At 38.6% G+C, this 25,063-nt stretch overlaps 1 pseudogene; it reads left to right on the top strand.

Moving 5' to 3' along the window:
• The window catches only part of LOC149244029 (peroxisomal adenine nucleotide carrier 1 pseudogene), a 28,974-nt pseudogene extending 5,054 nt beyond the window's left edge, over window positions 1–23,920 (top strand).
• The last annotated feature ends 1,143 nt before the right edge of the window (window positions 23,921–25,063 follow it).

The raw sequence follows: 25,063 nt of genomic DNA, 5'->3' as shown, positions 1-25,063 counted from the left end.
TATCATAAGGTGTATTCATATCACTTCAAGCTTCTACTACGTTTCACAGGAAAGTTATCTCTTGATTTACCTTTCTACTTGTTTCGTAGCATAGGAAAAATGTGTGGCAAGGTGCAGTTAAAAAGGGAAGCCTGTGAGACCTCATTGTTTCATAACGACTTAGTTAAATTAATCATTTTGCGTGAGCTCCAGAAAGTAGGTAAGGACTAGCCCACGTTCATGTTTATGGCTGGTTTCAAGAACGAGACTGGTCTCAGTCCTCAAGCTGCAAAAGATTCTCCAACAGCAACTGGCCAACGTGCAGAAACAAGATCGAGGAGATTTGTAAAATTGAAGGCTAGGAAACAGGTAAAGGAACCCATCAAACCACTGATAATCCAAGACACACCCCAACAGTCCCAGAAAGAGAAAACTCAGATCAGAGAGGGTGTACATGAATCATCTACAAGTGAAGTAGTCCAGAGAAGAATGACAAGGAGCCAGTTAGCTAAGGAAAAAGGCAAGACAGTGGTTACTGGGGAAAGCTCGGTTTCAAAGGGAAGTCTTAATGACTTACTGCAAGCTATTGATATTGAAGAATCTCCCTTGGTTCGAGAAGATTTAATATAATCAGGAAAGGAAAAGACCAAAAAGATCAAAGCCTCAAAAAAGCTCAAGTTTGATGATCCGGTTGTTAAATTTGTCTTTAAGCCAAGAAGACCTGTGATGAGGCATTCAAGACAGGTACAAGAGACACTACTAGAAGCAAGTGAAATAGAGGAGATAGCACAGTCTCATGAAGGACTCGTGACTTCATAAAAAATATCATCTCTGCTGCATAAAAAAGATAAAGGTAAGGCAGTTATCCCTCAAGAGGAATATAATGTTGAAGAGTTAAAAAATAAGTTGAAATTACCAAACCTGGAAATTTCTAAACTGAAGAAAGCCTCAAGGAAACATGCAATCAAGGAAGCTCATTTTAACCAAATGGAGGCTCTGTGGGAAGACAAAACAATTCAAATACCCGAGGTGGTCGACTGTCATGCTCAATACTACACCTGGTCAGTTCCCGCAATAAAGGAAGCAAAATTCATCAGAAGAGTTAATACAAAATTGAGAGTTGGGATCAGAGTTATGAAGAGGCAAATTGAGGATTTGAAGATGCAGCTAAGCCAGCGGGAAATATTTCCTTAAGGAAATCACACATCAAGTAAGGTTATGTCCCAAATTTTGATGATTTACCTTGTTGCAGTTTTTCTTGAAGAATGATGCATCTCCATTCAGTTTTGAATAGCTTCAGGGCAGTTGAAAAGGACATTTCAATATAAAGATGCTCAAAACAGTCAAATTTTGGTATTAAAACTATGTTTTGTGATTACCCAGCAGTTTCGTAGCGTGCTACGAAACTGTTGTAGGTGATGCATAATGCACAGCAGTTTCATAGCGCGCTACGGAACTGCTGTAGCTGCATATCATAACTCGGTTGACAAATTCTGAGCGACCAAAGGGAAATTTTTTGAAAAGAAATCTTAGAAAAGGATCATTTACAATATGCAAGCATCCAGCAAGGGAAAAACAAGCGGAGGAACTCTAATCTTTTTGTTATACAAATGATCACAATTAGTATTGTCCATGACATTTCAAATAGCTTTGAAGAGGTTTTGTCTTCATACGAGTATATGGGAAGGGTCTACAGCACATGAAGAACGTGGCACTCCAATACACTTTTGTGTAATCAAAGAAGAACAACATGGTTAATTGGTTTCAAAAATCCTTGAGGAAACCAAAAGCAGAAAAACAGGGGCAGTTTCCTACTTTTCGGGAGCAGTAAAAGAGATGAGACATTAATTGCCAGCAAGGAGTTTTAAACATCCACCAAAGCTAAACTAAAGGAGACCACTTGTCAGAGAACGAGATTTGACTGTAATAAATGCTATTACCAGCATGATGTGGAGTTAGACTCCTAATTGTCTTAGGTCTCTAAAACTTCTACTTAGCAGTTTGTTGCATTTAATAGTTAGTTAAAGTTTGAGTAGGTGTCATAGTAAGAAGAATTCGAGTTCCCCTCATGCTAGAGGGGGAATCTCAGCTATGTAAAGAATTCTATATATAGGAGAAAGAGAAATGTACCTGGGGTTGGAAAATTATTGAGAAAAGCTCTCATATTGTGCTTTGTGTAAAGACTCTGTTTTCTAGTAATACAATATTGGCCTTGCTTCTCAAGAATCAAAAGGAATTCAATGTTCTGAATGTCTTGTGTTGTCTTTTTCCTATTATATACAGTGTTATGAATGTCTGATTACTTAGAAATCACTAACAGTGCTCTAATTTCCTTCATACATTTGTAAACTGTGTTGGCCCTCTATGTGTTTGGTGTGTTTACATATGTTGGATTCTGAATGCCCTGACTTCTATGCAAAGCTAACCTTACTGTCAATACTGAAGCATATCTGACTCCATAAGCCCAATGGATACTTTTTAATTGTGTTTCAACCTCTTATACTTGTTCATTTTTTTTCATAGAGTTAGCCATCTTATTCATTATCCAAATCTTTAATCTTGTGAGAGAGCCCTCTCAGGTTGGGGAGGCTAAGTTTCAGCTTAAAGTAGGTTTGAAATAGTTACTTAAAGTCTACCTGATCACAGCAGCCTATCAGGGTCTGGTTTTGAGATAACATTTTGGTGCGTCTTCCGGAAGCCTGAAGATTATTCATTCCCGAAATCAAGAGGTTGAACTTCTAAAGGTAGCAGGAGCTTAGAAGACTTTTTGAGGCTGCAATCTACCTTGGTGACTCCATACATTTTCAAAAGTTTAAAAGGTGGCTTCGAGAGGGAGATATACATGGAGAAATCCTGACCCAGATCCACCTACTCCTGTGGACAATCCAAACACCATTTCAAGGAGCAGACAAAGATTTACTGAAACACTAGGTACTCCATCTTTTTCAAAATCTTTGCTCGCTGAATTTTCAAGAAGTACCGTGGACAAAATAGTTGATGATAAGATTCATGAGGTGTTGTTGAGATCTGAAAACGAAGAAGAACTCATTGGAATTATTTTAGATTTACAAAAAAGAGGGATTGATACTTCGTCTCTAGTATCACAAAAAGATAAAGAGGAATTTTGGGAAGTTGTTACTTCTGAATTATTGTTAGAAGAGGAAGATTTAAATAAACTCAAAGAACTTGATCCTTTTGAAGTCTTACTAAAATCTAAAATTGGTCTACCCCTTCCAAATTGGAGTACATTTGTCAGTGGTTTGCAAAGCCCAAGCAGTCCTTTCCGTATCAGCACCTTATCCTCTGCTTCTACTAGTCCTAGTGGTTCTCAAACACCAGGAAATCCACCTCATATCAGTTCTGTTTCCTTTGTCCCTTTAGTACCTGTCATTACTGTTCCTCCATTAATCATGGCCGTACCTGCTAGGTATGCTCCATTAGCACTCCCTGCTATTTTACATGACCTTCCTAGCAAATATGCCGCTAGAATTCCAACATGGGGTGGGGATGAAGAAATCACAACAGAGGAACATGTAGACAGATTCAACGATTTTGTTGACAGAGAGGAAGTTGATAATGAAGATGTGAAACTCAGATTATTTGCACAAACCTTTATTGGAGAAGTTAGAAAATGGTTTAAAGCCCTTGCAGCTGGAAGCATTCACAGTTGGACAGAATTTGAAGATAGTTTTTTAAGGAAGTGGGGAAATAGAACTAATCCTGTCCAAGCTCTTACTGAATACAATAATCTTAGAAGAGCACCTGATGAAACCGTTCAAAACTTCTCCAAGCGGTTTAATAAAGTGTTCAATTCCATCCCAGTCTGTTTGAAACCTCCTGAGGCCTTGGCACAACTGAGATACGTTGAAGCATTTGATTCTGACTTCTCTCTGTTACTCAGAGAAAGAGACTTTGCTACTCTTGCTGACATGCAAAATGATGCAATTAAAGTAGAGGTGAACATGGTCACTGCTAAAAAGTCAAAGATGGGAAAAGCCAAACTGAAAGAGGAAGAGAAACCTTCCTCTTCAGCTCCAGAAGATAAAATTGATTCAATGATGAAGACCATGGAGAAGCTGATGGATCGGTTGGCTCTTGGAAATACCTCTGCTCCTCCAGCGCAATAGGAGCCTCAATTTAGAAATCCTTAGTTTAGAAGACCTCAAAATCAACAAAGGCCAAGAGAGAATAGGAATCAACAGCCTGATCCTCCAGTAAGACCTCCTTTCCAACAGAACTTGGTTGACGAAGAAAATGAGCCTGAAATTCTTGAAGAGTCCATCCATTGTCTTAATGAAGAGGAGTCAGGGATTTTCTTGACTAAGGAAGAACATGACAAGTCTAGTATGACCAAACAAGGAGAGGAACCTTCAGACTATTTAAAGGGCTATCAGCATGCTATCTTTGAGATGCAAAAACAATACAATCTCAGGAATAGAAATGTACCAATTACAACAAGCAAAGCATAGCCCAAGAAGGATGCTTCAAAGGCTATTGAAGACAAGAAGGACAACCTAAAGGCTGCTGAGGGTAAAGTTGATTCTCCATCTGGTAAAAGAGACATTCAAACTCCATCTCCTACTAAAGAAATTGAGAAAACTATTTCTGTTTTTAACCTTGAGAATGAAATTGCGAAAATCAAAATATCAGTCCCCTTTAGTGAAATCCTCAAGGTAGACAAATACAGAAGTAAGATTGTAGAGATGCTTAATTCACAACCAGGAGTAGCTAATATCTTAAATGTGCAAGAAGATAATCCTATTATTTACTTGGGTCCAAGACTTGAAGATGAACATAATGAAGAGTTTCCTCCTTTCTACATAAGCATTAGCATTCATGATATGACCTTACATAATGCTATGTTAGATTCAGGGACATCTCATAATCCTATGCCCAAGGTAATCATGGAAAGGTTGGGGTTGCAGGTGACCAGACCATATAAGGATTTATTTTCTTTTGATTCAAAAAGAGTTCAATGCATTGGTTTGATTAAAGATGTTGTTGTGGGGCTAACACAAATTCCAACAAAGACAATTGTCATGGACATTGTTGTGGCCGACATTCCACCTAAGTTTGGGATGCTGCTTTCAAGATCGTGGGCAACAAAGATCAAAGGCACGATGCAGATGGATCTTACCTATGCTACTATTCCCGTTTTTGGTGAGCAAAGGAGGTTATATCGGGAAACCAGAATGGCTTATATGGTAAGTAGCAAAGACAAACCTAAAATTTTTCCTATTTATTCATTTGATACTGGCCTCGGATCAGCCATTCTTTTCAATGAGGCAGTTGGAGATGAATCAGAGGAGAGGTTTTCAGAAAATCAATGCCAAGGATATCAGCAAGAAGATGAAAAAGAGAAAATAGGTTGGTGGTCATTATACTTTGATGGATCAGCAAGAAGAGAAGGGGTAGGAGTTGGGATTTGGATCACAAGTCCCAATGATGAAAGTAAGTTTTTCTCCTACAAACTAAATTTTGATTGCACTAATAATATGGCTGAGTACGAATCTCTGATTTTGGACTTAGAAGCTTTGTTAAAGTTGAAGGCTAGAAACATTGCTGTTTGTGGAGATTCTGAATTGGTGATTAAACAAGTAGAAGGTGCTTATCAAACCAAGGATGTAAGGGTGAGAGCCTATAGAAACTTAGTGTTGGATATGTTGGAAAAGTTTCAGGCTTATTCTTTCACTATCAAAACTAGGACCAAAACTCTATTGCCGACTCTCTTGCTGTTTCTGCTAGTCTTTTTATTATTCCAATGCACTCTTCTGGAAAATATGAGGTGGAGGTTCGTCATCGAGCAGTTATACCAGATAACATCACTAATTGGCAAGTCTTTGAGGATGATCAGCAGGTAAAGAATTTCATTGAATTAAAGGAAGAATTTGAAAGCACTCAAATGGATCAACAAAATATGTTTGTGGAGTCAAAGGAAAAATCTGAAGTCTTACAACTGAAAAATAATTTAATACCTAAAGGTCTTATTCCTCTTAAGAAATTGTTTGATCAAAATGATGTGTTTAAAGCTCCAAAATTACAGGCTGATGAGGAGGAAGTAGAGAGCTGCAATTTAGGAGATTCAGTTGTACCTAGGATGGTTAAGATTTCGAAATTTCTTTCAGCTGATATGAAGGCTAAATATGTTGAGATGATGAAAAGGTTGATTGATGTTTTTGCATGGAGCTATGCTGATTTGAAACAATATGATTCTTCTATTATCCAGCATACCATTCCTATTAAGGAGAATGAAAAACCTTTCAAGAAGAAGTTAAGAAGAATTAATCCTCTCCTTATGCCATTGATTGAAAAGGAAGTGAAAAAACTTTTTGACGCTAAAATTATTGTTCCAATCAGATTCTCAAATTGGCTTGCTAATTTGGTCCCAGTTAGAAAAAAGAATGGAGAGATCAGGATTTGTATAGACTTCAGAAATTTGAATAAAGCTTCATTGAAAGATAATTATCCTCTTCCCAAGATGGATTTAATTCTACAAAATATTGTTGGTTCACAAAGGATGTCTATGCTTGATGGTTTCTCAGGGTACAATCAGATTCTTATGCATCCAGATGATCAAGAGAAGACAGCCTTCACAACGCCATGGGGAACATTCATGTCCGCTAAGATGCCCTTCGGTCTCATGAATGCAGGGGCCACTTTCCAAAGAGCAATAGATATTGCCTTTGCTGAGGAAAAGGACAAATCAGTGGTTGTCTATCTTGATGACATCACAGTTTTTTCAAAGAGAGAGGAAGATCATTTGAAGCACCTTGAAAGAATTTTGCTGAAATGTAGAAGGTTTGGTATCTCTCTTAATCCCACTAAAAGTATTTTTGCTCTAACATCAGGCAAACTTCTTGGTCATATCATTTCTGAGGAAGGAATTAGGATTGATCCTAATAGAGTTATTGCAATTCAAAAGTTAAATATGCCAGGAAGTAGGAAAGAGATTCAATCCTTTCTTGGAAAATTTAACTTTGTTAGACGCTTCATTCCCAACTTTGCTGAGGTTGTCAAGAATATAACAAAGATGTTGAAGAAGGGAGTGGACTTTAAGTGGACAACTGAAGCAAAGAAATCTTTTGAGGAGATCAAGAAGGCACTCACACAAGCACCAGTACTTATTAGCCCAGATTTTACCAAGGAATTTATTATTTTTACATTTTCTTCTGAAGATACAATTGCTGGAGTTTTGCTGCAAAAGGGAAATCAAGGTACTGAACAACCTACTTCTTTCTTTAGTAAGACATTAGCAAATGCTGAACTGAAGTACAATATCCTAGAGAAGCAAGCTTACGCCTTGGTGAAAGCAATAAAGGATTTTAGAATCTATGTTTTGCATTCTCATATTGTTGCTTATGTTCCAAATGCTGTTATAAAGGATATTCTAACACATGCTGATCCGAACGGAAAAAGGGGCAAGTGGATAGAAAAATTGTTAGAGTATGACATTGACATCAAACCCACCAAATTGGTGAAGGGTCAAGGCTTGGCAAAGCTAATGACTCAGTCAAATTTAGACTGCCTTGACATTAATTTGAGTACAGAGATCTCAGAAATTTCTGAAAATGAAGAAGAGTTGGTCCAAATAAATGAAAAATTCTTGGTTTCAGAATGGTACAAGGACGTAGCATTTGTTCTACAGCATAATAAAGCCCCTGCTAATCTTTCAAAGTCCAAAGCTCGGTTTGTCAAGTTGAAGTCTTTAAAATATTTTGTATATGACCAAAATTTGTTTTGGAAAGATGCAGGAGGGATTTTGTTAAATTGTCTCCTTGAAGAAGAAGCTGATAAAGTAATTGATGAATTTCATAAAGGAGATTGTGGAGGACACCATTATTGGAAAGCTACTGCAAACAAAATCTTAAGAGCTGGATATTTTTGGTCAACTATGTTCAGGGACACTTACAGAAGGGTGGCTTCATGTCATGAATGTCAAATATTTGTGGGTAAGAGGAAACTGGTTCCTTTACCTTTGGTTCCCATATATGTTGAAGCGCCTTTCCAGCAATGGGGATTGGATTTTATTGGGGAAATTCATCCTCATTCCTCAGGACAGCATCACTAGATACTCACAGCCACCGATTATTTCACCAAATGGATAGAGGCAATTCCAACAAGGCAAGCTAATGATTCAGTGATTATCTCTTTCTTAGAAAATAATATATTGTCTAGATTTGGTTGTCCAATGAAGATTATAACTGACAATGCTCAAGCTTTTAAGTCCAAGAAGATGATTAATTTTTGTCACCAATATCACATCACTCTTGGACACTCTACTGCTTATTATCCACAAGGAAATGGCCTTGCCGAATCATCAAACAAAAGCATTGTGAGGATCATTAAGAAGGTGTTGCAAGAAAACAAGAAAGCTTGGCATTTGAAATTGAAGTATGTTTTGTGGGCTGACCGAATTTGTACAAAGAGATCTATTGGCACTTCGCCATATGAGTTAGTATACGGTGCTGAAGCTATATTTCCAACATCACTTGGAGTACCTGTAATGAAACTAATTCAAGGGCTAGAAGAGGAACCAAACGTTGTACAAAGGAGAATCAATCAACTGATATCCCTGCAGGAGAAGAGGAATGAGGTATATGACAGTCATCAACAAAGTCAGAATAGAATCAAGAAAACATTTGATAAGAAGATCAAGGAAGTTACTTTTCAGATCCATGACAGAGTGCTGAAATGGGAAGCCAGAATCGAGGAGAAAGGTAAGCACGGTAAATTTGAAAATTTGTGGAAGGGCCCATATCAAATTGCTACTTTTCATGGAAACAACACTTACATTTTGCAAGAAATTGATGGAGAACCATATGCTGGAGGACCTGTTAATGGCAGGTTCCTAAAGCATTATCATTGATTGAAATACTATCAGTTTCTCACAACATTGTATATATCCTTTTTATCAGTTTTTCTTTTTGTTGTAAATAATGACAAGCTGAAACAGAAGGCTTAAGCCCGAGGTGAAGGCCCAAGAAGCTGGAAAGGGATGCTTGTCAAGCAAATCTATGTTTGTCATAAAATGGATAAAGCACTGGACCCACGAGTTCTTAGTGTACTACAGGAGCACACTATCCCAAGTGGAGCCACTGTTATCACTTAAGAAGCAATTTCTAAATTGTTCACATCAGTCTGGTTATAAAGGTTAGGTGTTAGTCTAAGTTCAGTCTTTCCATGTTTAATGTAGTGTCTAAGCCTTAGAAGTCTTGGTGGTATGGTTAAACAAAGGTCAATAATCCGTTCTTATTCATCACCGGTCTCATAACTCACATAGTTTCCATGTATCAGCGTTGTTCGAAGGTTCTTATGTGTTATGAAACTGTTTAGGAGTTTTCGTAGCGCATAAACTTTGTTTAGGTGTTTTCGTAGCACAAAACCCAGATTTTGCACTCGCTGCGCTACGAAATCGGGGATTCGTGCAGATTCATACCAAATCTTACTCAGCTGTCATATCTATCAAAATCCGTTATGTTTACATCATCATTTGTCAGTGTATACACTTCGCCTATCATGTCCAACTGCTTATCCTCATCATTAGAGTCGTTAGGTACCTTGGTACGCTCAGATTTCAAGTTTCAAGAAGAGCAAAGTATTCACAGTCATGATTTGTGGTTGGATTCAAGCGTAAGGAATAAATTGTCAAGTGTTCAATTTGAATTCCTTGAAAATCAGGCGAGCCAGCTTTCAAGCGAGGCAGCTTTCAAGAGAGGCAGCGATCGAAAATTGAAACAGTGGCAGTCTTTCAAATTTTCATTCTGTTGGAATCCCATGGAGAGGGCTATAGAACGAAAGTAACACAGGTCAGGCAGGTGCTTGAGGAGTGAACCTGAAGGTTTAGACATTATCTTAAAGAACAGAGAAGTTGAACACGCATTCAAGCAGGTTGGCTGTTGGAATTTCTGCGAAAAGCTTCAAGGAGGCCATATGCAAATCACCAAGGAGTTTGCGTTGAATTTCACAGGACTGAATACAAAATTTGGGATGCTTGAATTGCCAATCACTCCAGAGGTCATATCTAGAGTCACTGAGATTTCGAGGGGACAAGAGAAATGGTTTAAAAATTTCAAGTTTGACATGACCCCCTGCAAGGAATTTTTGAAACTGGAGTTTATTGATTCAGATTTAAACAAGTCTGTGCCCAGGCATTTTGTCAAGGACTCATATGCCAATTTACTTACCTGCATACAGAGGTACTTTACCTGTGAGGGAAGGTATCATAAGGTGTATTCATATCACTTCAAGCTTCTACTGCATTTCACAGGAAAGGTATCTCTTGATTTACCCTTCTACTTGTTTCGTAGCATAGGAAAAATGTGTGACAAGGTGCAGTTAAAAAGGGAAGCCTGTGAGACCTCATTGTTTCATCATGGCTTAGTTAAATTAATCATTTTGCATGAGCTCCAGAAAGTAGGTAAGGACTGGCCCACGTTCATGTTTATGTCTGGTTTCAAGAATGAGACTGGTCTCAGTCCTCAAGCTGCAAAAGATTCTCCAACAGCAACTGGCCAACATGCAGAAACAAGATCGAGGAGATTTTTAAAATTGAAGGTTAGGAAATAGGTAAAGGAACCCATCAAACCACTGATAATCCAAGACACACCCCAACAGTGCCAGAAAGAGAAAACTCAGATCAGAGACGGTGTACATGAATCATCTACAGGTAAGTAGTCCAGAGAAGAATGACAAGGAGCCAGTTAGCTAAGGAAAAAGGCAAGACAGGGGTTACTGGGGAAAGCCCGGTTTCAAAGGGAAGTCTTAATGACTTACTGCAAGCTATTGATATTGAAGAATCTCCCTTGGTTCGAGTAGATTTAATATAATCAGGAAAGGACAAGACCAAAAAGATCAAAGCCTCGAAAAAGTTCAAGTTTGATGATCCAGTTGCTAAATTTGTCTTTAAGCCAAGAAGACCTATGACGAGGCATTCAAGACAGGTACAAGAGACACTACTAGAAGCAAGCGAAATAGAGGAGATAGCACAGTCTCATGAAGGACTCGTGACTTCATCAAAAATATCATCTCTGTTGCATAAAAAAGATAAAGGTAAGGCAGTTATCCCTCAAGAGGAATATAGTGTTGAAGAGTTAAAAAAGAAGTTGAAATTAGCAAACCTAGAAATTTCTAAACTGAAGAAAGCCTCAAGGAAACATGCAATCAAGGAAGCTCATTTTAACCAAATGGAGGCTCTGTGGGAAGACAAAACAATTCAAATACCCAAGGTGGTCGATTGTCATGCTCAATACTACACCTGGTTAGTTCCCACAATAAAGGAAGCAAAATTCATCAGAAGAGTTAATACGAAACTGAGAGCTGGGATCAGAGTTATGAAGAGGTAAATTGAGGATTTGAAGATGCAGCTAAGAAAACGTGAAAGATTTCCTTAAGGAAATCACACAACAAGTAAGGTTATGTCCCAAATTTTGATGATTTACCTTGTTGTAGTTTTTCTTGAAGAATGATGCATCTCCATTCAGTTTTGAATAGCTTCAGGGCAGTTGAAAAGGACATTTCAATATAAAGATGCTCAAAACAATCAACTTTTGGTATTAAAACTATGTTTTGTGATTACACAGCAGTTTTGTAGCGCACTACGAAACTGCTGTAGCTGCATATCATAACTCGGTAGACAAATTCTGAGTGACCAAAGGGAAAAATTTTGAAAAGAAATCTTAGAAAAGGATCATTTACAATATGCAAGCATCCTGCAAGGGCAAAACAAGTAGAGGAACTCTAATCTTTTTGTTATACAAATGATTACAATTAGTATTGTCCATGACATTTCAAACAGCTTTGAAGATGTTTTGTCTTCATACGAGTATATGGGAAGGGTCTACAACACATGAAGAACGTGGCAATCCAATACACTTTTGTGTAATCAAAGAAGAACAACATGGTTAATTGGTTTCAAATATCCTTAAGGAAACCAAAAGCAGAAAAACAGGGGCAGTTTCCTACTTTTCAGGAGCAGTAAAAGAGATGAGACATTAAGGGCCAGCAAGGAGTTTTAAACATCCACCAAAGCTAAACTGAAGGAGACCACTTGTTAGAGAACAATATTTGATTGTAATAAATGATATTACCAGCATGATGTGGAGTTAGACTCCTAATTGTCTTAGGTCTCTAAAACTTCTAGTTAGTAGTTTGTTGCATTTAATAGTTAGTTAAAGTTTGAGTAGGTGTTATAGCAAGTAGAATTCGAGTTCCCCTCATGCTGGAGGGGGAATCTCAGCTATGTAAAGAATTCTATATATAGGAGAAAGAGCAATGTACCTAGGGTTGGAAAATTATTTAGAAAATCTCTCATATTGTGCTTTGTGTAAAGACTATGTTTTCTAATAATACAATGTTGGCCTTGCTTCTCAGGAATCAAAAGGAATTCGATGTTCTGAATGTCTTGTGTTGTCTTTTTCCTATTATCTACAGTCTTATGAATGTTTGATTACTTAGAAATCACTAACAGTGCTCTAATTTCCTTCATACATTTGTAAACTTTGTTGGCCCTCTATGTGTTTGGTGTGTTTACATATGTTGGATTTTGAATGCCCTGACTTGTATGCAAAGCTAACCTTACTGTCAATACTGAAGCATATCTGATTCCATAAGCCCAGTGGATACTTTTTAATTGTGTTTCAACCTCTTATACTTGTTCATTTTGTTTCATAGATTTAGCCATCTTATTCATTATCCAAATCTTTAATCTTGTGAGAGAGCCCTCTCAGGTTGGGGAGACTAAGCCTCAGCCTAAAGTAGGTTTGAAATAGTTACTTAAAGTGTACCTGATCACAGCAGCCTATCAGGGTCTGGTTTTGAGATAACAGATGGTCTATACTAGATCACAAAGAAGGAAGTTGATGGCAAAAATGGCAGGTGAATCTCAAGTTGGAGAATCTAGCCACAATCCGACCATGGCTTTCATCGAGAAAGTGTTGGAAAGAATGGAGGACTTAGAGTCTTACTGGACTAAGAAGATGGACTTGGTCATGAAAAATCAAGAGGATACTTCGAAGATGAGGGAAGAATTCGATGAACTCCAGACTCAGCATGAGTACACTGATCTTAGGTCTACACAACTTGAAGATAAAGTCAAGGAGATTGAAGAAGCGAGAGATCGAGGTTTGGCAGAAATCTTGAACTTGCAAAAATCTCTTTATGAAGCTAGAGATGAGATAGTGATATTGAAGAGGGCTGCGAGGCATAACTCAGGTGGAGGAGTGCCTCATGTGAAAGTCAAGAAACCAGAATCTTATGATGGTACAAGGAGTGCGAAGACTCTTGGCAACTTTCTTTGGGATATGGAGCAATACTTGGAATGCTTGGGTTTATCCGATGATGAGACAAAGGTGAAGGTAGCTACTCAATTCTTAACAAAGGATGCTAAGATGTGGTGGCGAGGGAGGATGGATAAGATTGCCAATGGTAGTGCTGATGACATAACTTCATGGGATGACATGAAGAAGGCTTTGCAGACCCACTTCAGTCCTCAGGATGAAACATGGGAAGCAATGATGAAGATTAAGTTTATAAAGCAGACAGGGAACCTACAGACATATCAGTGGGAGTTTCCAAGTGCAGTTCTGGAACTTCCTGACATGGTGGAGAGGGACAAGGTGTTCAACTTCATTATTGGATTGAAGCCTTGGGCACGCAATGAAGTGAAGAGGCAGAAGATTAAGACACTTGAGGAAGCTTTTGCTGTTGTGGATCGATTGGTGGAACATTATGATGAGACTTCTGATGAGAGAAAGAAGAAGTTCGATAAGACGAAGAAGAAGAAGAAGGATGATGCTTCAAAATCAGATGATAAGACGAAGACGAAGAAAGCCTAAGTGTTGGATATGTGTCAAACCACATACGGTGAAGAATTGTCCTTCAAGACAGAAAGTGGCCGCTATTGCACAGTCTAATACGAAGAATGAAGAAGCTTCTGTGGAGATGATGCAGATTCTTGGAGTTGCTGCTGCTACAGAGCTGGTCTCTCAGATAGATCCTGAGAGGAACAGTCTGGAGTATGTTCAGATGAATATTGGGAGTGATGATATACTCACTATGGTAGATAGTGGAGCTACTCACAACTTCATGAGTGAAGATACTACGAGAAGGATTGGGCTGAAATTTGTACTGGTGAAGGCACAAATGAAGACAGTGAATTCTCCTCCTGATTGTGTTCTTGGTGTAGCTGAAAGAGTGGACACAACACTAGGTGAGTGGACCGGGAAAGTCGACTTCACTATAGTGCGGATTGATGACTATGAAGCTATGCTGGGGATGGAATTCTTGAAACAATATGATGCTATGATTGTTCCACATTTGAAGAAGTTGTACATTTACGATGGAAGGGAAGATGTACCCATTGGTGTTCCAACCATTGGTGTGACCAGACCTGATTGTAAACTAGCAGTGATGCAGATGGAGGATGAGAAGCGCATGGAAGACATGTGTAAGCGGTTGTCTACTGTTGAGGCAAAGCTTACCGAGCAGTCATTGGTTATCAGGACACTATCCGATAGTATCTTGGATTTGTCAAGAAGGCTAGAGGAGGTTGAGGATGATGATGACGAGGAGGTTTATGTGAGACCAAATGTCCGAGAGGAGGATCGGGTTGCATATCTACAGAGGATGGAGATAGAGAATCCTGACAGATGGATTGAGCTTATTAGTGAGGGTGAGCCTTCAAGCTCTACTCCCTCTACATCTTCTTAGATGACATAGAAGATGGGGCTCATTATTAGCTACTCATGGCAGTAAGTCCTTTAAAATAGGTTGAGCAGGCATGACAGATGGTGCAGGTATGGTTCGGCATTAGCATCATGACATGTTGCAGACGGGATGGAGTTTCCATGGACCTGAGCATGGGAAATATTCTTGGTGAGTCCAGGATGTGGCAGAATCTGAGAAACACTGGTGTAGGCATAAGGATGGACATTCTTATGATTTGAGCGTGACAGTTGGACTGATCACCTGACTAGTTTGAGTCATGAGAGTTAGTCGTGTACTAGAGAGATGTTGGCATTATGTTGGAGTATCTGATGACAGTTCACAGGATGGGACGACACATGATGGAGATAGTTGGTTTTACGTATGTTGTAGGGATGTTGCGATGTATGGACTGATTGATATCATGGACCAAGGATGAGACAGTTGGAGATGATGATCTTGGAGGCAGGATGGTCACCAGGATGGCTTATTGTCGAGGGCGACAATGACTTCAGGTGGAGGAGGATGTAAGGACTTGCGGTCCAGTTGACTCCCTCCGTGTGAAGTGCGAGCATCCAAGTCCAAAATGTGTGAAGTTACAAGTGTATAATGCACATAGGTGGATGAGCGATGGGAAGTTTATAGCGTGGGAACGTTTGGAGACACCCACGGGCTGACCTTGCATGAATAACAATTCAGGCGAAAGGTTGGATGGCCAACCTTGTGAATTGGCATAATGTGAGGGTGTGATTCACGCGGTGGACGAGTCGGCTTGGCAGCTCGACTCGCCCAACCGCTCGTATAAGTAAACAAAGGCGTTGGAGCATTTGGACAACATTTGAACGACGAGCATTCGGTGATCAAAGGAGAAGTACGAAGAGGTGTTAAGCCGCAGCAAGGAGGCACAGTTCTAATGCGCTCGTTCTTGGGCAGCACTACATGGTGAAACGCACGAAGGTTGGTTATCGGGTGAAGGCGTGGGCGAAGGCGCCCACCGTTCGGTGAAGACACACGGGTGGAGACTCAGGTGAGGTCGCCCGCCCGGCGTGCAAGGTGAACACGGGTGGAGACTCGGGTGAGGTCACTCGCCCATCGTACAAGGTGAACGCGGTGGAGACTTGGGTGAGGTCGCTCGCCTGTCATGCAAAGGTGAATGACACAACACGAAGCTCGATTGAGGAGTGCGGTTGTCGGTCTATGTGAGGGTGTGCCCGCCCAACTCGAGCAAGGAACTTGGTTGGCACATGAAGGTGTTGCTGGTTGTAAAATTGGCTAAGTATGAAACTTGGTGTTTCCCAAGTATACTTGTAAACTTTGTAAAGTTGTATAATATATTGAAACTGGGCAGACTCATTGTTCAGGGAGTTGCCCCTCCCTTTATACTATCTAATTGTGTTCTTCATGTATAATTGCTGTGGATAATGAATGTGTATGGGTGTTCATTAGTATAAAGGAACATTAATAATACTTGGTTGAGAAAAACAAACTAAGTAGGCAAATGGTTAGGCATAGTCCATGAACATAAGTATTGGTGAAAAGAAAGTGTTCAGTGGTGCCGCACCTCTCCATAAGCGGTTGAAAGACTACTGCAGGTGTGGGGGCATGACAGGTGGTATCAGAGCAGGTTCGCAGTGAGTGAAGCCGGTGTATGACAAGAAGCTGATTCAGGGTTGAAGAAGCTTGACAGTTGGTGACAATACCTGTTTCCACTGATACTTACAGGTACTTGCAAGTGAAGGAAGCTGGTTTCAGATACAAGTGGAACAAGAACTAGTTCAAGTTGTAGGGAACTTGGTGAAGCTGGTGGATGGTCTATACTATATCACAAAGAAGGAAGACGATGGCAGAAACGACACGTGAATCTCAAGTTGGAGAATCTAGCCACAACCCGACCATGGCTTTCATCGAGAAAGTGTTGGAAAGAATGAAGGACTTAGAGTCTTACTGGACTAAGAAGATTGACTTGGTCATGAAAGATCAAGAGGATACTTCGAAGATGAGGGAAGAATTCGATGAACTCCGGACTCAGCATGAGTACACTGATCTTAGGTGTACAAAACTTGAAGATAAAGTCAAGGATATTGAAGAAGCGAGAGATCGAGGTTTGGCAGAAATCTTGAACTTGCAGAAATCTCTTGATGAAGCCAGAGATGAGATCGCGATGTTGAAGAGGGCCATGAGGCATAACTCAGGTGGAGGAGTGCCTCATGTGAAAGTCAAGGAACTGGAATCTTATGATGGTACAAGGAGTGCAAAGACTCTTGGCAACTTTCTTTGGGATATGGAGCAATACTTGGAACACTTGGGTCTATCCGATGATGAGACAAAGGTGAAGGTAGCTGCTCAATTCTTGATGAAGGATGCTAAGATGTGGTGGTGAAGGAGGATGGATCAGATTGCCAATGGCAGTGCTGATGACATAACTTCGTGGGATGACATGAAGAAGGCTTTGCAGACCCACTTCAGTCCTCAGGATGAAACATGGGAAGCAAGGATGAAGATTAAGTTTATAAAGTAGATAGGGAACCTACAGACATATCAGTGGGAGTTTGCAAGTGCAGTTCTGGAACTTCCTGACATGGCGGAGAGGGACAAGGTGTTCAACTTCATTATTGGATTGAAGCCTTGGGCATGCAATGAAGTGAAGAGGCAGAAGATTAAGACACTTGAGGAAGCTTTTTCTGTTGTGGATCGATTGGTGGAGCATTATGATGAGACTTCTGGTGAGAGAAAGAAGAAGTTCGATAAGCCGAAGGAGAAGGAGAAGGATCATGCTTTGAAATTGGATGATAAGATGAAGACGAAGAAAGCCTTGAAGTGTTGGATATGTGCCGAACCACATACGGTGAAAAATTGTCCTTCAAGACTGAAAGTGGCCGCTATTGCACAATCTAATACGAAGAATGAAGAATCTTCTGTGGAGATGATGCAGATTCTTGGAGCTGCTACTGCTACAGAGGTGGTCTCTCGGAGAGATCCTGAGAGGAATAGTTTGGAGTATGTTCGGATGAAGATTGGGAGTGCTGATATACTCACTATGGTAGATAGTGGAGCTACTCACAACTTCATGAGTGAAGATACTGCGAGAAGGATTGGGCTGAAATTTGTAGCGGTGAAGCCACAAATGAAGACAGTGAATTCTCCTCCTAATTGTGTTCTTGGTGTAGCTGAAAGAGTGGACACAACACTGGGTGAGTGGACCGAGAAAGTCGACTTCACTATAGTGCCGATTGATGACAATGAAGCTGTGCTGGGGATGGAATTCTTGAAACAATATGATGCTATGATTGTTCCACATTTGAAGAAGCTGTACATTCACGATGGAAGGGAAGATGTACCCATTGGTGTTCCAACCATTGGTGTGACCAGACCTGATTTTAAACTAGTAGTAATGCAGATGGAGGATGAGAAGCACATGGAAGACATGTGTAAGCCATTGTCTACTGTTGAGGCAAAGCTTACCGAGTAGTCATTGGTTATCAGGACACTATCCGATAGTATCTTGGATTTGTCAAGGATGCTAGAGGAGGTTGAGGATGATGATGACGAGGAGGTTTATGTGAGACCGAATGTCCGAGAGGAGGATCTGGTTGCACATCTACAGAGGATGGAGATAGAGAATCCTGACAAATGGATTGAACTTATTAGTGAGGGTGATCCTTCAGGCTCTACTCCCTCTACATCTTCTTAGATGAAATAGAAGATGGGGCTCATTGTTAGCTGCTCATGGCAGTGAGTCCTTTAAAACAGGTTGAGCAGGCATGATAGATGGTGCAAGAATGGTTCGACATTAGCATCATGAAATGTTGCAGATGGGATGGAGTTTCCATGGACCTGAGCATGGGAAAGATTCTTGGTGAGTCCAGGATGTGGCAAAATCTGAGAAACAATGGTGTAGGCATAAGGATGGACATTCTTATGATTTGAGCGTGACAGTTGGACTGATCACCTGACTAGTTCGAGTCATGAGGGCTAGCAGTGTACCAAAGAGATGTTGGCATTATGTTGGAGTATCTGATGACAGTTCACAGGATGGGACGACACATGATGGAGACAGTTGGTTTTACATATGTTGCAGGGATGTTGCGATGTATGGACTAATTGATATCATGGACCAAGGATGAGACAGTTTGAGATGATGATCTTGGTGGCAGGATGGTTACCAGGATGGCATATTGTCAAGGACGACAATGACTTCAGGTGGAGGAGGATGTAAGGACCTGCGGTCGGGTTGACTCCCTCAGTGCGAAGTGTGAGCATCCAAGTCCAAAATGTGCGAAGATGCGAGACATCCACGGGCCGACCTTACATGAACAACAATTTAGGCGAAAGGTTGGATGGCCGACCTTGTGAATTGGCATAATGTGAGGGCATGGTTCACGCAGTGGATGAGTCGGCTTGGCATCTTGACTCGCCCAACCGCTCATATAAGTAAACAAAGGCGTTGGAGCATTTGGACAACATTCGAACGATGAGCATTCGGTGATTAAAGGAGAAGTGCGAAGAGGTGTTAAGCCGCAGCAAGGAGGCACAGTTCTAATGCGCCCGCTCTTGGGCAGCGCTACATGGTGAAACGCACGAAGGTTGGTTATCGGGTGAATGCGTGGGCGAAGGTGCCCACCGTTCGGTGAAGACACACGGGTGGAGACTCGGGTGAGATCGCTCGCCCGACGTGCAAGGTGAACATGGGTGGAGACTCGGGTGAGGTCACCCACCCGTCATGCAAGGTGAACACGGTGGAGACTCGAGTGAGGTCGCCCGCCCGTCGTGCAAAGGTGAACGACACGACACGAAGTTCAATTGAGGAGTGCGGTTGGCGGTTCGCGTGAGGGCGCAACCGCCCAACTCGGGCAAGGAACTTGGTTGGCACAATAGGTGTTTCCAGTTGTAAAATTGGCTAAGTATGAAACTTGGTGTTTCCCAAGTATACTTGTAAACTTTGTAAAGTTGTATAATATATTGAAACTTGGCAGACTCATTGTTCAGGGAGTTGTCCCTCCCTTTATACTGTGCAATTGTGTTCTTCATGTATAATTGTTGTGGATAATGAATGTGTATGGGTGTTCATTAGTATAAAGGAAAATTAATAATAGTTGGTTGAGAAAAACAAACTATGTAGGCAAATGGTTAGGCGTAGTCCATGAACATAAGTATTGGTGAAAAGAAAGTGTTCGGTGGTGCCGCACCTCGCCATAAGCGGTTGAAAGACTACCGTAGGTGTGGGGGCATGACAAGTGGCCCAAGGCGGAGGGCCTGCATGCAGACTCTCCGCCCACGACCGCGCCACCACGAGCGACTTGGCGGACGGAGGTAGATTTTTTTTTTTTAATAAAAAAGAATTGTTTAAATTTTTTATTTTATTTTATTTTTTGTTTTTTTTTTTTAAACATCAAATGTTTTTTAATTTTTAATTTTTAATTTTTAATTTTTTAAATTTGAAAAGATATATATATTTTTAAAATTTTCATTTTTATTTATTTTATTTATTTATTATTTTTTTTTAAATAATTTGAGTATATTTTTGTTTTTTTAGTTTTTTTTTTTAAATGTTTTTAATATTAATTTTACTAGTTTTTTATTTTTTATTTTTTTTGTTAATTTTCTATTTTTATTTTTTTATTTTTAATCTAGTTTTGTTTTTAATTTTTTTTTTCTATTTTTACTTACTTAATTATATATATATATATATTTTTAAATTTTGTTTTTTTTTTTTTCCCAATTCTTTTATGGTTTATGAGATAATTTATTTTTTTTTAACATATTTTTTTTGTCTTATATATATATATATATATATATATATATATATATTTGTTTTTTTTAGTAATCAACATTTAAAAAAAGAAAAATAAAACAACTTGAAAATTCGTTAAGTAATCATAATTTCAAAAAAAAAATGGACATAATAAATTTTGAAGTGTGAAAAATAAGTGCTTTAAAAAAGCGGTATGCTACATCAACACGTTTCAAAATCAACATGAAAATCACTAACATTTAAAAAAAATATTTATATTTGATACATAAGAAAATTTAAAGTGTCAAAAATATGCTCCCAAAAAAAAGAAGTGTATTCTGCATCACCACTTTTCAAAATCGGGTCACGTTTTTACTACCCCTATGAAACGGGTAATCGTATCGGTTATTTAAAGTGCCAAAAACTATGCTCTAAAAAAATATGTGTGTTCTGCATCGCCCCTTTTCAAAATCGGGTCAATTTTTTGCTATCTCTACGAAATGGGTAACAGTGTCCGTTCCTATTTCAAAGTTTACGTTGTTTGCCTTAGAAATCATCTGGGTTGAGTATTTTGAAATGGGTTTTTGTATCTGGTTGCAATTTGGGTCACTGGATCCTTGGGTTGGTGTGCTTAAAATTGGTGGGGTTGATCCTTCTGTAAGGATGTGTTGTATCTAGATGGTCAATTGGGTGCATTGAAGACGGACACTAAAATTGACCCATATAAACCTTGCATATGTCAAATTCAGACAAATGGCTGCAGTCAAATATTAGAGATAGTTGCAACATGAAGGCGCAAATAAGACATTGGTTTAGATGGTTTTGTGCCAATAATCATTCATTATGCTTTGAATATTAAAGCTTGACTGAGATTGAAATGCATGCAACCTATATATTTTGTTATGGATGGTTCTTGATCTAGGATTTATTGTCCCAATCTGGAATTTTTGTTTGATTTTGAGTCTGAAAAAGAATTGTCTAGTCATTATGCTTTGGTACATAATTAATAGGTCCATGGATTCACCACATTTTTTTTTGAGTTGTTAATTTGCATGGATTAAAAGTAACTCCATGCTAATTAGGCATCTATATTCTCACCATCTCATCATGGTTTAAGAGGGTTGCATTGTTTTCTTAAAGATTTTTGGCCATCATAGCCTATTTTCTTAGCATGTTATCCATAATAGTCACAATAACCTATGGTACTTTTCCAATAACCCTCTCTATAGGTATTCACTGTTTTCTTAAATGTTTTTTACCATCATAGCCTATATGCTTAGCATTTTATCCATAATAGTCATAGTAACCTATGGTACTTTCCAAATCACCCTCTCCAAAAGCATCCAATAAACACTTTCACTATGGAATAGGATGCATCTACTTTAGGAATTAGGTCCTTAAACATCTTGACTACTATATTTTAGTCTAAGTTGGCAAAGGTCATGACTTAAAGGTAATTCCATGCTTATCAGGCACCCAAATTGTTAGGTTGTCTTAAGAAGCTTGTGCTAGTTGCTTATGAAGTTTTGATCATCATGGTTTATTTGCCTAGGATTTTTCTCAAAATGGTCATCATGATTCTAAGAATTCATTGAATTACCCTCCCCAAAGAGATCCAACAGATAGTCTCACCATGGAATTGAGTTTCTTAGATCCATAAGTGTGGCTTATAGGTGAATTCATTGCTCAGAGTAGTTGCAATGGACAAACTATATATAGTATTTTACTATTTTGGATAAATAATAGATGTTATCATTTTTTAATTTTCAGGAGTACAAAGCTTTCTTCAAAGTTAGTGGTTTATAAAATAATAATTTAGTTATTTATCTATTTTGGAAAAACCCCAATACTTATATATCACTAAAAGGGATATAATTGTCATCTCTTCAAAGATTACATGCTAAGCTATCATTACATCAAAATAGCTTTGTCCCTATCACCCCTATGCAAGTGTGGCCTCCGTGAAATTTAGCTCACCTGTCTAGCTTGTTGTAGTCTTTTCTCAAGGCAATCAATTGAGGGGAACATTGAACAACTGCAGAATCCAAAAGCAAGAACTTATTAATTCTAGCTCCCCTTTCTTTGGGAAAATAATCAAAATTCCTGTAATATCTATTTTTCCATAAGAAATGGAGGGAAATCGTCTTAATTACCTACCACACACTCCAGACATATTTTTGGTAGTACAATGGGTTCTTGCGAAGAAAAAAAAATGATTTATTAGCATTGTTTGTTTGTCTTGACCTGCAGTTATTTCCATTTGCATGTTTTTTTTTTAGTGTGTTTAGTCATATGAATCAATTAGCAGTAATTTTCAGCATGAGAGGCATAAGTATTCATTGCCTATGTTTGGGGACAAATATTAAGATAGCTCTCCACCATTTGATCAAAAAGTTGCAAAATATTTTATAGTAAAACTGTTGAGAGAGTTTGATAACGCTCTTTTATATCACCTATAATATGTCTCAATAGATGAATATGATAAGGATTGGTTTAGCTATAGTGTTCTGAGGGTTGTCATTTTTCTATTGACAATTGAATATTGATCTTGTGGAGGTTTATTTTTTTGGCATGTTCATTGTTTGCATTGCATATATGATATTATGATTGCTCAATGCTACCCGCTTCCGTTGAAATTTTTTCATGCACTATGTTGTCCAGGTTTTGGAATTCACCTTAGTTTGGAATGTTTTAATGATTCCATCTAATACTAAGTAAATAGGATTTTTCATCCTAGTCTTAGAGGATTATGAGGGGTATTATATAAATTATGTCTTCTTCCCTACCATAGGCTTGTAGAATAGTTATGCATCGATGAAAAGTACTATAACTCTAGAACCCCCACTGTAAATATGAGTCATTATTACTATAGTTTGTAATTTCACTTATGGAAATGAATTGTAAACGACGCTGCACTTTTTACTAATTCTCGTTATATTTTTTGCTTGAAAGTGCAAACATCTATCTATTGTGTTGTGGGAGATGATTTCCATTAGGAAATTTCATTCTTTGTATCAGGAATTTGGCACAAAAAAGTTACAATCATTCATATCTCAATATATTTACTTTTATAGCTATAGTTACTTTAAGATATTTTACTTGAAACAAAGTAGGAACAAGTATATGTGAACAAAGGAAAATTTGGTTGTAGTCCTGACAGTTGGAACTTGCACTGTTGTGATGATACAGGTAAAGCTCCTTTTCTTCCTATGTTTCCCTAGTGATTTGGATTTTCTAGCCAAATTTTGGTATTTTGACTTGTACATTTCTTGTGAAAATTTATACATCAACACTTTGTTATGTGGTGGTTTATTTTGTTTTGGAAAGGCACTGGACATAGCTTCTCCTCGGATACAAACTAGCGCATTTGGGAAATCAAAGGGACTTTGACAAACTTGTACTGAGGGTTATTGGAAAGATGCATATTATGGACTTTGTGTGTCTTTACTACTGACATCAAATCCTGCTATACAGATACTATTAACACCACACTATCTATTGAGTTTCTGAGTTAAGACGTTCCATTTTGCATTTGTATATCCTTTATCTATTCTATTTTACATGTTTAGCTCTGATTGCTATGTTCTTTGTTTGCTAATGGTTTGTTTTATTTCTTACTTGGTATGGGAAAATGCATAATTGAAAATAAACTATGAAAACTATATAAATCTAGAGAAAACCCTTTAACTATATTTCATCATGATCAAAGCCTATGGCTTTGCTAGTATATATCTGCAACTTTAACAATAGAAAATCTAGAGACTCATTGTAGGTTGAACATGGCTTTAAGATTATATAGCATCAAATGAACACTTCTCAATAATTGTAGATGAAACTTAACAAAATACCAACATTTTGTTGTACATTAAGTCATTTTCCCCTCAATCTTTAGGTTTGAAACAAATTATTTTACCCTTGAGATGATTTTTCTTAGAACCATGCAGCGAATTTTGGGTTATCTATGGTAAACATTTTTGAAAATAACGTTAAATAATGCAGTGTGTTGAATCACTATTTGATCTATACTTTGTTTGACTTAACTTTGTGTCTTCCCATGCTAGTCACTCTTTTAATGATTCAATTTATCACTATGGTAATATTTTTTTGATAAGTTGGTTCATATCCTTTGTTATATTTTCTACCTTGTTTAACTATGACAGCCTTCTCTACATTACCAGGGTGCACTCAGTCGGTGGGAACAACAATAGTAAGGGCGTACTTTTTGTAGGTCCATACAACAGCAATAATGGTAGAAACTTGCCATGGTTCCTATGCACATTATAGTATGAGGGAGGTGTTGTTATGTAGGAGAGTAGAGGGCATATTTCCAGTTTGACTATCCTAAATTAATTTCAATTTGCATGTTTTTTAAGATTTATCAATTCTAGTTTTTTTCATTCAGTTCTACAGGCATGATCTAATATTTGGAGGGCACGAACCCCTAGTTAATCAGAGCACTTTTGCATAAGGTTCCAGTCTAGGTAGGGGGAATATTTCTTAAGGAAGGGGATGCATGCTTCTGTTTTTCTTCCAGTTGAGATGAACTTACCTGGCACACTTATCCATGCAACTAGGGTACACTAGATGATTAGACTTGGCCTAGGGTTTGATTGATTCACCTTAAATGCTTCATGCATGTGACTAAATACTTTG

This window comes from Pinus tabuliformis, chromosome 8 (assembly GCF_031772625.1).
Source record: "Pinus tabuliformis cultivar Carrire ecotype Pingquan chromosome 8, CPIR1, whole genome shotgun sequence".
Taxonomy (NCBI): domain Eukaryota; kingdom Viridiplantae; phylum Streptophyta; class Pinopsida; order Pinales; family Pinaceae; genus Pinus; species Pinus tabuliformis.
This window is presented reverse-complemented; position numbering and strand designations above follow the sequence as displayed.